Raw genomic sequence first — 6,000 nt, 5'->3', positions numbered from 1 at the left:
CCTAAAGAATTCATGGGGGTAGTGGGACACAGTACTGCAAAGAGTCTCCTAAAGGGACAGAGCTATTAGTACTTATGTGTTTGAGTCTGGAGAATATAGTAAACTCTAAACATTAAGGGAATGCATGGAATCGGAAAATATAAATTGCATAGTACACAAGACTTAACTGGTTTTATTCTAGGAAAGCAGACAAGACTGAGTCATGGGACTCAGAGGATCCAAGGCTAGACTGAGTATAATAGGCTTCGGGCTTCTATTGTGACATCTACTGTAAATTACAAAAATGTTAAAAGTAAACAAAATAAAGTAACTAGAATGTGGTCTGAAATCACCCCTTTAGACACCCCTTTTACTTCACTGGAGTCAGATATGAAAGGCAATAGTCTCCCGTTCTGTCTGCTGTGTGTTGCAGCAGAGGGACTCCCTGCAGCTGAAAGGGGCAGAGTAACTTGCATGCCCTCTAGTACAGTTTACACATGCACGACTTTAAAAGCTAGCAAGACAGGTTTCGATTCACATTAGCTGGCGAGCCTTGTTAAAAAACGAATGATAATGTAACATGCCACTGTTCATGAACAAAGTTATACTGAGATTTCCTAAGATACGTGATTAAAAAATAAATAAATAAAAATTTGAATCTCCTGCGGAACACATTCCATAAGAATCAGCGGTTTTACAGTATATATCGCCTTTAAAGGTGGCTTCTCAAAACGCTTTACGGGATAAAAACAACCAGAACAGCAGCAACAACAATATTGTATTTCGTTGCATTTTGAAAACCAAGTAATAACTTAACTATACAGTACGTGCAAACGTTTCGTATGTTGCTGTCGTGAATGCCTGCGTACCCATAAGTATTTTATTTGCCTTGAGTCTGTCTACAGTATCTCTGTCCCACTACCCCCCTCTCTCCCTCAATTCAATTCAATTCAAGGTGTTTTATTTGCATGACAGATGGGTACAATTCTTGTTGGGAATGTATACTTTGATATTTACACCCGGCGCGGCACCGAGGGAGCGTCTGCATTAATAACTTGGTTTTTAAAATTAGCCAAGCAATATGAAGCATCTCCTTTAACTTTTAAGTCCCTTAAATACATTGAGCACAGCTTTCTCACCATCCTTACACAAAGCAGAAACTGTCCGATGACTCACAGTACAAGTGGAAAGATTACAGATTTTAATCGTCTTTAATTTTGTCTTTAATTTTGCCTGTGGAGTGTATCTTATTAAGCTATAAATTGTATTTTGAGCGCGTTTTTTGACTTTTTTTTAATTGCATTTTCGGCGCGGACAGCACATACAAGGGTTAATGAACTGCGCCAAGAAATTTAAAATAGTATTCTTTAGGTGTGAGGGTAGGAGTGGCCCGCAGCAGGCATAATCAGCAAACCAGGAAAACAAAGAACAGGACAGGTGAGATGTGTATCCAGAAAGCGAGTGATCAGAAAAAGGAAATGGAAAACGCAGAAAAAGGAAACGCTTTACAGGATAAAAACAATAACAACAGTAGTGGCTGGGCAAACGATTTTTTTTAATCGAAATACAAATTGAGATACTGTACTGTATAATGATGTGCATGAACAAAGGTATACTGCAATTTTCCTTAGATACGCGATTAATGCTTCGTAGGAGGAGGCGGTCTTTTCCTCTTGTCTAACAGTCTGTCCACAAACAAAACATTCCTGTTAGACAAGAGGAATTGAAAAAAAACAATTTTGTCAATGAAAACCGGTGTGTGTGTCTCTCCCTGCTGGATGTCCCTCTCACAAACTGCTGAATGAATAAAATAATTTTATTGAAAACGCGTTTGCGATTGTCTGGTATTTAATTTGGTCCCTTTTAACTGTTTTTCGATCTACTGTATTGCTTTGAGATGCCACTTTTAAAGGCGATATGTAAAATAAAGTTTTTTATTATTGTTATAGAGAAACATGATCAGATTTTCCCTGGTTCAGAAAAAAGTTCTAAAGTGCTACACATAACTTTCTTAATTCGATGTATTTAAAGCAGTGAACTACTGTAGGTGTCACATAACATTCAGAAATACAATCACGTATTTGACAAATAAAAACGATTATAATCTAATCCTTCCACATTTGATCCCAAAATCCCAAGAAATATAAATCTTGATGGGTAGAAAGCTATGCTGAAAGTTTATTAAGATACTTAGAAGACAAAGATACTGTATCAATTTATGTTGCATTTGCCTGATTATGATTAAAAAACACATATAATTAAACACGCGTTTGCGATTTAAATCAGAACACGATTTAAATCAATATAAATGTTTATATTGTAACACATACTGTCCAGCCTCCATTTCTCTATAAAAATTTACTCTGTTGCACACACACACACAATAGAAGCAGGAACCACTGTCAGAAGGGAAGATATGTTCAAAATATCGCAAATATCGATCATGTTGCGATATTTTGAAATATAAAAGTCAATTGATTGTCCATAATATCGCTATTCTATTTTTTCGAAGAAATGTTTGTTAAAAGAAAAGTCTAGCACCAGCTGGATTCAAACACACAACCTGCCAGCTGGTAGTCACGCACCTAGACCAGTCGGCTACAAGATAGCACGCATGAACAGGCAGGCGAAACAGCCCTACACAGCCCTGTCGCAGCACACGAATACCGTTATTAAATTCTTTAGATACGCGATTCCATATTATATTAGCAGAAAAGCTTAAAACTACCACTTTTTCACACGCTATTTCACATGCTAGTTAAATACTTCGATGCTTAAAATCGTTAGGGAGAAATGGAATACTGGTGTGTATTTTTCCTTTAAAGTGCCGATTCCTGGAATCTGACTGGCTGACACCCCTCTGAAGTGGTTCCATAAAATCTGGTATACGGAAAAGAAAGCATTGATAAATACAAGTGTCTTTTAATACACTCTTTGCTGTGCTCTTGAGGATCCTTGTGATATTTTAAGCTCTAGTTGAATGATAGGTGTCGCATTTTAAATCATTTTCGTAGTTAGAAATTATGAAACGCCCTGTTAAAAGCAAGGAAGTTTTTATGCCCGTTGAAGTAAAACAAAATGCCTGACAAAGTATGGCTTGGACAGATTCCAAGTGCTTGTACAAATGTGCTAAAGAAATTATACTTTGAGTATACAGCTTGTCCAAAGTCATCCATTATTAATACTATTAGTAATATCTTCAGTAAAGGCTTTGATGCATAAATATTTCTGATAAAGGTAGGTTGTGTACTTTTGTCCAACTGAGCAATCTTGCTTTCATAAAATATACCAACATTTTAATGACTGATGATTAACATGCTGTAATACACAGTTCAAAATTAAAGGCTCATATGCTGTACATGAGAGGTTAAGCTCCCCCTGGCGGTTTTACAAGGCGACGCCGGATAGTTAACCACGTGACACCACGTTAACTGCGTCATACTGCGTGATACTGCGACACGCCCACCGGGGTATGCCGCGAAATACCTCACTCATTTTGAATGGCTGCATCTGTATACTGTCCTACAACTGTTATTATTGATCACCGAATTATTGTACTTGACATGACTTCATTCAGCCTTTCCTGAACGTCTATGACAGGCAGAGAGAGTGCTGTTTCTGGTGCGATCTTTTGCAGCTGACATTTCACTGTTTTAAACGAACAAGAAATTAGATTGCTCATAAATCAGTTATTCTATATAAACACAGCGTAATTGCCCTCCGAAAATCCTCTTTTTCTTGTTCGTTTTAGAGACCTTGATCGAAACTGATTTTAGATGTCAGAAAGGATTTATTTTCTCTGTATTTCCTACATTGCTTTGTCGAGATTTTAACTTTATATCTAACTTTATATCTAGGCTCAGATTTCAACTATAAATCGTACAGTAATTAATAGCAGTAAATACTGATGTTTTGCGCCCTCTTACCACAAAAATATATGTTTTGTAGTTGGGATTAACTTTATTTCGTACGCGTAGCTACTCCGATTCGGACACCGAACAGTTAAAGATGGCGGCAAATCAGACACCCAGAGAGGGGGCGTCTTCTCGCCTCCATAACTAAAATGCCAAATAGGAGTGGCTTAAGCGACATACACAGTCGTGTAACTGACAGTTTGAGGTAGCCTATCGTGTAAATTTCGCTTTGTTGCTGATAGGTTAAGCTTTCGAAACTCTGCCCCAAAGTCATGTGACTGATTTTTCGCCCTGTTTCGTTGGTTAAACGCAATGATCACAAGCACCACCATGGTAACTGGGATGTGTAGTTTTTAATTCCGTTTGAATTATAACTGTACGTACTGTCTTCATATTTGGCCAGGGCTTTAAAGAGAAGGCGCGCCAAAAAATTTCGGTGCCGTCGTCTCCGCTTTAAAGGTACCCCTGTGCTGGAAGAATTTGACCTCGGAACGTTTGCCCAGCGTAGTTATAGTGGACATAAAAACAAGAGTTCGCTGGCATTATATCCTAGAAGACACAGACCGGCACCAGACCGGTAAATGCTTGATGAACTAGGGATTGGACAGTTTCCAAGTGCTTGTACAATCGATGGAAATGTTCAAATAAATGTGCAAAAGAAATAAACAAAATAATCATTTATTTCTTTATCATATTAGCTAGCTAATATCCTCTCTTTGCTAGTTAGTGGCTGTGTTTCTGCGTTGGGTAGCAACGGGTGACTGTTCTCAGGCGGAAGATGTAAACAGCTTAATTTTCGTGTTAAATAATTTTTAAAAATTAAAATTCATTCTATACAGCAATCACATATTTGGGTACCGTTTCATACAACTTTCATGCTTAAAATGTTTAGGGAGAAATGGAAGACTGGTGTGTATTTTTTCTTTAAACTATCAAGACCAGCCATACACAGTACAGTTAATGTACATACAGTAATGTTTATGTTCCTAAATTAATATCGTTTATGACCTTCAGATGCGTTATGCTCCTCTTCTTTTTATGCTCAGCTACTAAAATTTCCCTTTAGTGGTAAAATTCCATATAAATATTCAAAACTAAGCAGATTGAAATGTGCACAGTAAAGACATTAGATGATTAAATCTTTTCACTACCAACCAATGCACCACGAGTGCCCCTGTCGGTCATTTTGGCCAGCCAATCACTTACCGCGGTGCCCTACGGTGCCCTGCGGGTTGGTTACTGTACCACGGGTTTTTACCGCTCATTTTGAATGGCTGCATCTGTAGGTTGTCTCTCGCAGTGTTCAGGAATTGCATTCCGAAACTGAGTCAGATCAAAAGTTGTAAGAAAAGCACCTATGGTGTCGGTTCGAACAGCTTTATTGATTCGATGTTAAAGGCCGGAAATGGGGCACAAGACACGCGACCGCAAAAAGCGTCGCCATCTGCTTCCAGCTGCAAAATGCCGTTTGCGGACGCTGAAGCATTTGAACTTGAACTTTATTGCCATATGTAACCGGTACTGGTACAATGGAATTCTTACTTACAGAAGGTCTCTCGATTGTAAAACAAGTGTAAAAAACAAGACAAAGTGCAAACAGTGCATCAAGACAATGTACAAACAAACAATAGACAATGTGCAAGTAAACATGTAGACATTTCTTTCCAAGGCAGCGGGTACAAGCGATCTCGCGTTTTAAAACCACCAGGAAAAGCAGAAAGGCACTTTTCCTTGCTTGCGCCGGCACACAACGACGTGAGGAGAACACCGTAGTCGGTAGGATTCGAACCTGCGCAGGGAGACCCCAATGGATTTCTAGTCCATCGTCTTAACCACTCGGCCACGACTACAGTGAGCACCGCTGTTGCTGCGTTCTTGCTACAATCTCACATGGATCGCGAGGCGCTGGCGGAAACCTTTTTCAAAGTCGTTCTCCATTAAAAAAAAAACCTTTCCAAAATACAAGCCTTGCAGACAGACACGCCTCAGAGGACTTAAGGGTGGCTTCATGTGGGAATGATAAAGTCTCCCCGTCCGGACAGGAAAATGGCACTTTGTTAGACACAAAGAAACAATCAACAACAGACAAATGTCCACAAGCATTTAA

Source organism: Atractosteus spatula, unplaced genomic scaffold (genome assembly GCF_055471065.1).
Source record: "Atractosteus spatula isolate fAtrSpa1 unplaced genomic scaffold, fAtrSpa1.hap1 Scaffold_8, whole genome shotgun sequence".
NCBI classification, from domain to species: domain Eukaryota; kingdom Metazoa; phylum Chordata; class Actinopteri; order Semionotiformes; family Lepisosteidae; genus Atractosteus; species Atractosteus spatula.
Note: the sequence above shows the minus strand (reverse complement) of the source record.